Below are 11,910 nucleotides of genomic sequence, written 5' to 3'. Positions count from 1 at the left end.
CACTCTTCTCTCAGTTACAATTACATTTTACTGTTTTGTGGACTTGCTGATGGAGATTTCCCTAGCAGCTGGTGCAGGGAGAGCTGCCCTGAGCATCCTCTCTGACTTGCAGTGTGACCAAACACTTGATCAAATCAGGGCAGGTGGCCTCAGATGTGAACTTGTCAGCAGGAAGGAAATGCAGCAGGACAGTGAATCTGTGCTGTGGCAGTGCTGCAGCAAGGAAGTTTGACAGTGGGCACAGGATCTTTTCCCACCTCAGCTGTGTCAGGCATAGTTGTGAGCCTTCCCTCCATGACATATTATGTCCTGGCACAGAGAACAACAGCAGGCAAGGCTTCAAAGAGGTGTCCTGATTTCATTCACTGAATTTAAAGAAGCAAGGAGAGAAATCCCTCAGATTGGAAAGAGGAAAATTGAGCAGGAGTTAACTGTGCTGGTGGGGTTTTTTGATGCAGTGAGGTAAGAGGCTGGAGTTACCCACAAATCACACCACTTTTTGAGAAACGTGGGATTTGTCATCACTGATCACACAAGTGCTCTGAATTCTGCCTCCAGCTGGGACCAATACCTGGTGCTGGGATGAAAAAGCCCCACAATACATTTAGCTCAGCTGAGCAGAGGGAAACAATTGAACCTGGCTGTTACAGCCCAGAATTACCTTATCTATCTGCACTGCCAGAGTTACATTGGCTGAGTGCAATATGACATTTTTACATTTCCAACCCTTCCTGTTGAAGTCAGTGGGAATGTTGAGTGCACATGAACTGCAATGATCATAAAATTAGTCAGACTTATTAAAAATCCACTCACAACATTTAAAACTCCATGACCATCTGTTGAAATGCATTCCACACGCCAGCTAGGGAAAACTGAATTAAAAAAAAAAGCCCCAAATTAAAATCAAAACCAAAAATCCAGTCCTTAGCAATTCCAGTCAGAGAACTGAAATTTTGAGCTTAGCCACAGCTACAGGAGGTATGGATGGCAGGTGGGATGAAAGAGTAGAGAGCAGGAGACACAAGAAAATCTGATGCCTAAGTATCACTTCAAAGAACATTTCTTTCAGCAACAGGCAGCATAAATTGCTCTGAACCATCCTTCATCACACCATTACCACACACTGCCCCTCCTAAATGCTAATAAAACTGTTTGGGTTTATTTTTGGGTTATTTATGGGCTGAAGAATCCTCTGAGCCACTTCAGAAGTAGCCCTAGAAATATGGAGCAGAAGGGAAAGAGGGAGAGATCAAATGGCCTGAGAGGTTTTTGTGACCTTGACTTCTCTGAGTCATTAAAAAATTCAGACCCTCCATCCTTTAGGAATGGTCAAAATGTAGTTGAGAGTGCCCGTTTATTTTTGGTTGTTTAGCAAACAGCTGTGTGGACAAACAGGCGCCTCTGCTGTGCTCCCACTGCAGATGACAGAGCTGTGGTGGGGAGTCAGCTTCAGTTTGGGGTTCCAGAGGCTGCTGCACCTCTTTCCTCAATGCAGCTGCCAATCAGCTTTTCTATTAGTTGTTTACATCACTATATTACTTGTTTATGTTACTGTATTAGGGTTTTATTTTTCCTGTTTGTTATGTGCAATTATTTGATTAAATCTCTTTTGCAAATAATTTTTATTTAAGTAAAATATAGACCAAAAAGAGCTTACCTATGTGGCTGTGAGAGGCTAGCTCTATGGATGTGTTACCAGGTGTGCTAGCATCTGGGATACTTTTGTTTCCTGAGGAGATTCCTGCAAAAAGAAATGTGCTTATCACCTGAAGGCTTCTAAGCCAATAAACCAATACAAGGAATCACATACAGCAGCAAGGTGAATTATCTTCATACATAAGAATAATTTTTTGTGTTCTCCTTACCATACCCTCTAAGCTCCACAGACACAGAGTACAGGAATTTCCTTTACAGCAATCTACAAGAGTTGCTACACATTAAAACATGGTAGATGGAATCTGAGATACTCGTATGCCCCAAAGGTCTGCTCCTTGAGGGATGTCAAAATCTCTAATGAAAATATTTATCCTTGTAACACCTCCAGAAGCCAGGAAGGCAGAGTTATGGCTGTGCACAGATGGGAAACTGAGCTAGGTAAGGTTAGCTCCAAGGAAAACATTTATTCTTCTGGGGCAGAGATGAAGTTCATGAGTTCACAAATCCTCTGTAGATTCCAGTTTGGTGTGTGGGAAACTCAAGGAAGATGTGCTTTGACTCACGTTTTTATTAGCTGGGCTCATTTTTACTTAAACTACTGAAGGTTTGTTATTGACTAAAACAAAGCCGTGTCCTCTCTGCTGAGCTGAATGTGGCAGCCCAAGGGAGCATCCCCTACCAAGGAAATCCATTTACCAAGGAAATCCACCAAGGATCACTGAGCAGAAGCCCCAAGGAGCTCCTACCACTCCCTGTGGGAAATATTGAGTGTGAAAGACACGACCTGATCATCTGTGGCTAAAAATTCTGGTCAGAAATGTTGGGAGTGTTGTCACCATCACTTTTATTTTAGTGTCTCAGTGACAGGGTAACAGTCTAGAAGGTGTGAAAGCTGGAGTTGTCTTCACCAGCTCAAGAAAATTCAAGCCCACATCACCCACTCCCCATTACACAATGTAATGTAAATATCTCATTTTCATGAGCTCGTTTATCTCATTTCCACTGAGGGACTGAAATTCTCTTACCTTGTGTTCCCAAATCAAGGGTTCCTCAGCCTGTTAAATAACACTGGAAAACAAAACAAAACCAAAACTCTGTAAAAGTCAAATTGTCAATCTGTTAACACAAAAACAACTAAAGATCTATGATACCTCTTTGTGCCAGATACTTTCACTGTGAAATAAGATCCATGCTAGCATAAACTAGTGCGAAGAATAAACTTGAATGCAGGTAGGATGGTGAGAATCTAACACCCATTTTTCAGAGATATTTTTTTTGCAATTCTCTGTGCTTTTTTGGTAGTCTTAAACATTTATCTAAACTCACCATTTTTGTAGAAAATTATGTTCTAGGAACAAAACTGTTATTGCACCTAGGCTGAAAGGATTAAATTTCATATTATGAATAATGAAAGTTCTAGATGCTCTTGCCAGGAATAGAATTAAAGCACAGGACAGATATCTGCTATGGAGCAGAATACCTCGTGACACAATTAATATTTGTTGCACTTTAAAAGGAAGTTAAAAAATTTACATAGGATTCTCATTGCAGTAATTTAAAATACGAATAATTCCAGTCTAAAATGAATTAAATGTTCCCAATTTTTTTTTTTCCTCTGGGAAAATTATGTTTTCAACAAGATGAATCTTTCAGCATTATTTTTTCCTTAGTATCAAGAATGCAGTTTTTCTTACCAGGTAAAAAGAATGATCTTTATCATCACAGATCTTCAAGGGGTCCAAGCAATGTTTTCGGTCACTCCAAAGACTTGTGGTCACTGTCTTTTCCCATTACATGTAATAATAAGGAATTCTTACTAAGATATATTACCTAAGAAGGGAACTTAGACATTAGAAAATATTTTCTGAAAAAAAATTGGACTCTCAATTAGAAGTGTTGGAAAATAATTCTACAGAGAGGGACTGCAGTGGTATTTCTAAATTAAAATATTCTGACTTGTGTCTGTATGTTTTATTTTCATTAGTTTAAAAAAAGCAAACCAACCCTTTTGGGCAAATGTAAAACATTTTGTATATTTTTATTTTCATGAACTAAAAACTAAGGTGACCAACAAAGCCTTTTTGGGCAAGAGTTAACAATCTGTATGTATGTATTTATTTTCACTGAAATTTTCCATGAAGTTAAAATTTGACCAACTCTTTGTATACTTGAAACCCAATAGAAAAATCAGTGTTCTGGCTCCTTTTAGATATATACATACTAATAAATTCAATTCAAAGTTCCTCTGGCTGAAAAGGGTGATAAGAAATAGGTGAGTGAATAGACTAAAGCAATGGAAAGAGATATTTCATCTGAAATAAAATTCAAGCATTGTGTGGGATTGTTATGTAACAAGACAGAAAGGACTGAGGCTTTTTTGCAGCTGAAGAAAATGAGCTTTGCAGATTTTCCAAGGTCAAATTAGCTGCTGGATGAAAGGTTCTTTATTGAAGTGGGAAGAAGCAGATTAACACAACATGATGTTTGGCAAATGAGGCACTTTGATGCCACCATTGTGAGGAAATGCTGTGATGTCATCTAAGTCCTTACTTAACCTGAAATCACTTTGGCTGCAGCCAAAATAAGTCTAGGAGGCCTCAAAAAATTACACTTGTAAAGTAAAATATGGGGGAACTTCTCAGGGACAGGCTTGTGGATCTTCAGCTTAAAAAATGCTGAAAATAAGGAGCAGCTCCCAGGAGGGGAATGGCAAAGAACACACATCCAAGAACTCTTCCACAGCTTTAATTTACATTTTTTGGGTTTTTGGGTTGACAAAGAGAGATGCCCTGCGCTTTCTGGAGCCCTCAAGAAGTTCCTTCTGTGGTCTCATGCAATTATTGACAGTCACAGAGGGCATGGGGAGAACTTGTATCAAAATGCAGCAGGGATGCAGCCCAGGGCCTCTTTAAGGAGACAGTGAGGCTACACAAGCAATTAAAGAGGGTTTTTAGGAGGGCTTGACAGATTGCAGTCTGGTGGCACTACTGTTACTTTCTGGCTTACAAGCTGGCTTGATCTGATTAACAAAGGACTGGAACAGCGCAAAACCAACACTGAAATACGTCTCAAAAAACATGGTGCTTTTTAAGGTTTCTTTGTTTTTCTGGGGGCAAAAAAAAAAAAAAAAAAAAAAAAACTTAAGAGGGAAGAAAAAAAGTTGTACAGACTAAAGTGACTCTGCTCCATGGTTAGCAATATCACCAGAATGCTTTCCATTAAAACAAGGTCTGTCTACATAAAATGCTGCAAGAAATCATGGCATCAATGGTGTATCCCATATGAGGAATCTTGAAGTACCAATGTCATGGGAAGAAGCTTAATGGGGCACACAGAACTTTTCTACTAACAGGGAATAGTTTGTGCAATGGTAAGAGAAGTTTTTGTGCTTGTCAGACTAACAAATAAAATTTTAAAAAATTCTTTATTTATAGGCTGAAATTTTTTTGCAGGGAATAACTAAAATATATGAAGCCTGGTTTTGTTTTAATGGAATCCAATTTTAAGGTAGAATACTTAATCTAAGTTGCATGCATTATGAAAGGAGTCAAATAAAAATATGTGGTACTCCCAGGTATGAAAAGAAGAAAAATTACAAGACAATTTGCATATGCATCTTTGTCATCTGCAGAGTCAAGTCTGAACCTGCTCCCAGCACAAGAAACTGAAGTTTTGTGATTAAATTCAATGAGTGTGGATGTAACCCCTTTAGATCTCACAGTCAACATGTATATTTTAATAGATATAAATTCACACCATCCACTGGTTAGAAATCACCTTTTCTCTGTATAGATTTACTGTCTGATGCTGATCAACTTTATATAGATGAAAACCAATGACCTAGAAGCAGAAGAGCTTCACCAGTTTAATATTTCCTCGGGCTACTTGCAATAACTACTAAAGTAGGAAACAAATAGATAACAAGAAATACAAGATCAAGAAACTGATTAAATAGGGCAATATGTTTGTGTTTAAGCAGGCTCAGCAGCCTCCCAGGAATAACTAAGCAGATTCTCCCTTTGGGAAAAGTGGACAACACCAAAGAAAATTCATGGCAAGAGCCACAGGAGAGGAAGAGATTTGAAATGTCAAACAGAAGAACATAAACAAAGTTTTAAAGGGCCATAGAAACATCAAGATGTTAAGGTGCTAACAGCATTATTAATAACCCCCAGGTTAAAATTTAATTGTTAAGATAATCAAAACAAAAGTTCCTGCAAGGTACACAAAGTGGCTTTAAAGCAGGTCTTCAGGTACATGAATGGAACAATTCTAGACAGGAGAAAGATTTGGGCACAGTGCTCGTGTTAGCTAAAAAATGCCTTCACAAGGCTTTACTGGAAGGCCTTAAATTTGCAGCAGAGAGCCACTGCCTTATATACATATTTGCCTCTGAAAAAATGCTGCATTTGTCCACAGAGAGAAGATGGTTGCCTCTGATCTGCAGAGAGCAGAATGAGAGCGCTCATCCAAGTCAGAGCAAACAAGGTGCACAGATACTCACAGAGCAAACCCAGATGGTGCTGCTGGCCCTGCACTCCCAAAGGAAAAAAATAAAATAAAGGGAAAGAAAGGTCAGTGGAATAAAACATTAATATCCTAATCAGTTTCCCAATCTTCAAATGAAATTCGGAAAAGAGAATTTCTTGCACAAAGAGATCATACCAGTTAAAACAATAAAATAAGTAAACAAGCCATGACATAATGGAGGATTTTATGCTGCTCTTTTATTGCCACCCTGGTCAGTCAAATATAGATGGAAGTCAGATAGGTAAACACAGAGAAAGAAAAGGAAAAATTCACCTGAAATAGGTCTCAAAAATGAAAAAGCAATTCTGAAGAAGATGCTGATCTTTGCATAAAGTTTAAGAAGACTTTCAGGGGAGGTTAACTTGAGGTTTTGATAAAATTATTGCTTATCTTATTTTTTTTTTTTCATATAACTAAAGCTTTATTTTCAGTAAAAGCCTCCACAGCAATTTCAATTAAAAATGTTGACAAAAAAATATCACGGCAGATTCCACAACAAGAATTTTGGAAAAGATAGGAATTCTGTATGCAAATATATTCAGTTCTGAAAAAGGTTCAGGCTGATTGTTTTGCAATAAGCACATGCAGTTTTTACTGCTTTTATTTTATTGGAAGAACTTCAGACTATTTCAAAATTTGGATCTATATTTGCATTTTTGAAATTCAAGACAGCTGTCAGTTTTCATATAAAAAGCCCACCCTCCTCTACTGAGAACTTAACAGTTTTTTAGAGTGAAATAATAAAAACATGAGAAATGTTTGCTTAGGCACACCATGCTTTCTCCTTGTATCTGCCACAATTTTATAAATTTAAATTTACCCAATATTGATGATTTTGTGCTTGCAGGGTTTGGTTTCAACCTTAGCATAATTGAAACAGCCAAAAATTCTGGTGAAGTCAATGAAAATTTTGCCTCCATGACCTGAAGCTTCAAATTTTTACAGTATTACTGACTAAAAAAAAAAAAAACCAAACCAGTTTATTGTGAATATAAAAATAAAACTTTACTTTTGATTCTTAAATCTCTGTAGTACCTAGGAAAATGCATATCAATTAAAATTATATAAATTTTAAAATTTCAATTAATGAAATGAAAAAGGAATAGCATCCTGCACTGCCATACAACTGGACATTTGAAAAGTAGTTGTGTCTAACATGTATTCAAGCCTGTGTTAGAGTTGTTACTGGAGTAAAGAATCCTTTGTAAGGGTGATGATTTTCTATTTTATCTGTCACATTGCATAACCATATCCAGACTGCCAAATTACTACAACCTACCCCAAACTCAAGTTTGCTACTGCTGTACCCCATCATGCAAATAAAACTATTAATGCAAAGCAATACATTAATGAAATCCCCTTTTACCCTATACACCTTTATTAATTACAAACTGACTTTCTAGAAAGCTCATGCAAGGTACATTGTGAGGAAAACCTGAGATGGGATCTCATTCCTTTTTTAAAAAATTGTATTCTTTCTATTATATTTTCTATTTTTTTAAAAGGTTGTACACAGCTGTTCTGTGTTTCTTGCAAGAATTTCACCTTTTTTTTGATTGTGGTATAAAAAGAAAATTCTAAAATTTTTCCAAACCTCCACCATGTTATGGAAGTGAGAGGGATTTCCCTGAGAAACTCTCACCTCTGCTTGGAAGTGACAGGTCTGTACAGACAGTTCTCTGGTATGGTATTTGCAGGGTGCCTCATGGCAGGAAGGAAAGATGGATCTGACTCCATGTTCTCAGAAGGCTAATTTATTATTTTCTGATACTATATTATATTAAAGACTACTGTACTATACTAAAGAATATAGAAAAGATACTTACTGAATGCTAAAAAGATAATAATGAAAACTTGTGACTCTTTCCAGAGTCCTGACACAGCTTGACCATGATTGGCCAAAGAGTGAAAACAACTCAAACCAATTAAACAATCACCTGCAGGTAAACCATCTCCAAACACCTTCGACATGAGCACAACACAGGAGAAGCAAATGAGATAAGAATTGTTTTCCTTTTTCTCTGAGGCTTCTCAGCTTCCCAGGAGAAAAATCCTTGGAGAAGGAATTTTTCAGAAAATATGAATGTGACACTCTGGTGCCCAGGCCAGCCACAAGGAGAATTCACGGTGCTTTCCCCTCTTTCTCCCTCCCAAGCCTTGCCCCTGTCACCTGGTTGTGCCTGGTCATTGTCTGATTGGGGGCACAGAGAAAGGGCAAATCCTTCTCCAAACCTCACCAGAGCAGGGACACCCCTCTCCCCTTCCAGCACCATGGGCTCTGGGCTGGGGAAGCAACTCCTGGTGATGCTCTCAGGGCACTGGGGGCTCTCAGGGAAGATCAAAGAGCCTGAGCAGTGCGGACACCTTGTGTGCAGATAATCTGCCAAAGGGAAAATGTTGTAGTGGGGGGGAGAGACAGGCAAGAGGTAGATGAGCCATCCCAACTGATCTGCAAGAATGCAAGACCTTCCTTTACATAATATTACATAAATGTGGTGTTTAAGTTACCCTCAGAAAATGAGGTCCCTGATCTGGTGAGATTTAAGCACATATGTAGCTTGACACACATGAGTAGTCCTTGAGGACATAAGCCTGTTAACATTCAACAAATGAAGCTCTTGCAGAGCAATTCACCCACAATATATTCAAGCCAAATTGAGAAATCTGAAAAAGAAAACAGCTGAGATATGAATATTTAAAACTTTGCTGCAGCAGTGGACATGTGTAATAACTTTTCAAAGAGATTTTCAGAGGATTTTTTTTTAATACTGTACACACAGCACTTGTCCTAAATACATATTTACATTATGGACTGGAAAAGCTCTTTTAGAAACTGTTCTGGTCTTCTGGGTAAATAATATTCCTTTTAAAAAATTATGAATACATATTTAACTGATAAACTAGAATGGCTCTATTAGGCACATCATAAACAATTTTTTTAACTGTCTGGTGAATATGTTTACTGCAGCACAGAAATGAATCCAGATTATTTAAGCTCTGTATTTTATTTTTCAACTGCAGCTCTTTTGCAATTTTAAGCCCCCTCAATTAAAATTAAAAAAAATTCTTCTTCCTCCCTCTCAGAACTGTCCAGTATGAAACTTTGTAGAGATAACTGTGAAGGCAAAAAAGTATTTTTCTGTGAAAAGTATCATTGAAGCACTGTGTTCAAAACCATACGTCAATCATTGTTGGCTCCTAGACATCTGATTTTAAAAAACTTGTGGCCCAAACTGTTCTGTTCATGATATGGGTGCTCTGCAGAGTCAGAAAAAGGGATTGGAATAATTTTTCTCCCTGCCCCCAAATAGAAAACATAAAATCCTAACTGATCCCAAAGAATCTAGTTAAGATCTGAACTCATTTGTAGAAAACCCTAAAACTTACAGCCAGACGTGTTGGTTAACCCATGAATATTCAACAGAATAGAAACAGTTTTGCCTTTTCCTCCTGAGAAAATATCTAAATACTCAGATTTATAAAAATGGTGACTGTTCATAGGAAAAAAAAATCCTTGAACTGATTCTTCAGCCTGATTTATTTGCTCAGTTTTGCTCAATGTCTGCATTATTTGTGAAGTGTAAAAACCCTAGCAAGTTGGTCCAGATATCCACCTTAACTGTGAGCATCTTCAGGCACCATTCTTCCATGATTATTAATTACTTTTATTGTAATTTTTGATGCTTTATAAATAGTGTGAAGGTGGATTTTAAACCTTCACTTTACTTACTTTAAATTATATGGAGTTTTACAGAAATCACTGATCTTAATAATGTAAAATAGAAGGTGCTGAGAAGGACCAACAATTTCTCATCTGTAGGACAGATTTCTTAAAGGTATTGGAGGCAGACATTCATTTGCTCAAGATTTTTATCAACACCACATTTTTAACAACTTCATTTAGACACCTACAAAAGAGAAAAGGCTTTCTTAAGCAGAAGATTCCATAATGATATTTTACAGTCATAGTTTCAAAAGCTCTCGACATTCAAAGTGCTTTTGGAAATCTGGCCCCAGCTGTGAGCAGTGACCTCTCCTGAAAATCCGTGGGGATCTGGCATGAAGGCATATGGAACTTTGCATTTAGTTGCAGGAATCTTAATTACCAAAAACATATTGACAAATTAGAGAGAGTTCGGAGACGAGAAACAAAAATGTTCAGGGGACCAGAGGAATTTCCATATGAGGGAAGATAAAAAGAGCTATCAATGTATGGCTCAGCTATGGTATAATTAAGAGAGGATGTATGTTAAGACTCCACAAGTGTTCCCAATCTTGTGTGGAGAATGGGGAGGAACAAATTAAATGCGATACGAGGTTATAACTAAAGCTGCAAGTAAAGAAGAAAAAGAAAATCTTCTGGGTCTTCAGAAGAGCACCCTGGCAGTGAGGTCAGGCTCTGACACGGGGTCTGAAGGGACCAAGTTCCATTGCCAGGGTTGTATGAAAGTTTACCTGTGGGTGCAGCCAGAGAAGCCTGTTCAGATTCCACTTTCAATCTAAATGGTAGTTTGGAGTGGTTAAGCTGAGTGGAAGTCTTCTTTGGAACAGCTGAAACAAACCCATTTGAGGAAAAAAGCCAAAACATTGAGAATACCTTTTTCAAAGTAAAAAATAGTCATTGAGCCATCACATTTTTTAAGACAACGCCATTATTTAAAGAGTTATAATGTATAGTTGTTGTGGCCCTGATCTCTGAGGAAATAAACACCAGTCCTTGACCATAAGGAGTATTTCAGAACTTTGGGATTAAGAGGAACAGCTAATTGTGACCCATGAGGTCAGGATTACCCCTGCTCAGATGAAGTGGTCGTTACAAATGGTAATCACATACTCTGTGAACAGAGACATAGTTTTCCCAGGATTTTCCTGGGAAGCTGTGAGACGCTGTGGGAAACTTAGAGAGAAGAATTCAAACAATTATTATCTCTCTTTCTGTAACTGTTGTTTATAGATTTGATTGTCCAGAGAGAGCTATTCATAGTTCACCAATGGTGAGAGAAGATTCCTAAAGGCCAATCAGGTCTTAGGTCCACCATTGTTTCTATAAGAACTGTGTATTTCTAATAATAAAGTGTCTTTTCGTGCCTTCTGATGATGGAGTCTCTGTATCACCTTTGGCTGTCCCCTATTCCCCTACAGTGATAGCCACATGGTTTGGACACCTGTGTGTAGACACATTCTTGTAAAGGCAGAAATTACTCAATTAATCAATATAGTCAATTAGATTAATAGATATATTTCAATATATCTAGGTTTATAATGTAGACAGTCACTATTACATTTGATTGAGGTCTGGATGAATTCAGGCAGACAGGTAAAACAAGACAATCTGAGCTGCAGAGGGACCTGTGCTGGTTCTCTTGCCCCACTCCATCTTACACCTCACAGATTTTGTGGTTCCTGAGCAGCCACACAGCAGACACAGGAGGAATTGTACCTCTGGATGCTCAGAGAGACACAGAATCTTTCAACAAAAAATTGTAACCAACCCTCTGAAAAATCATAAAGGCTTTCTACCCTTGAGACCCCAAAGACATCCTTGAGCCACAGAGATGAGGGAAGACTTCTCTGTGTTTCCCTCACTGTACCAGAGAAGAAGGGCTGAAACTACATGTCTAAAAAAGAAGAATCTATTTTCTGCTTCTAGCCCTTGAAACAGGAAGGTTTCCATGGGTGGGCTCCAAAAGGGAGATCTGATTCCAAATCAGCCTCCCAGGGACT

The 11,910-nt window shown here is 38.0% G+C and overlaps 1 long non-coding RNA gene across 1 annotated transcript; it reads right to left on the bottom strand.

The window, feature by feature from the left end:
* Nucleotides 1-1,666: 1,666 nt before the first annotated feature.
* LOC134418114 (uncharacterized) lies at nucleotides 1,667-3,439 on the bottom strand. The gene is made up of 3 exons (XR_010027703.1): nucleotides 3,351-3,439; nucleotides 2,682-2,724; nucleotides 1,667-1,741 (listed from the first exon to the last, which is right to left on the bottom strand). It is a non-coding gene; the product is annotated as an uncharacterized LOC134418114 (long non-coding RNA).
* Between the last annotated feature and the right edge of the window lie 8,471 nt (nucleotides 3,440-11,910).

The sequence above is a fragment of the Melospiza melodia genome, chromosome 4 (assembly GCF_035770615.1).
Source record: "Melospiza melodia melodia isolate bMelMel2 chromosome 4, bMelMel2.pri, whole genome shotgun sequence".
NCBI classification, from domain to species: domain Eukaryota; kingdom Metazoa; phylum Chordata; class Aves; order Passeriformes; family Passerellidae; genus Melospiza; species Melospiza melodia.
The sequence above is the reverse complement of the archived record's forward strand: the minus strand, read 5'-3'. Positions and strand labels throughout refer to the sequence as shown.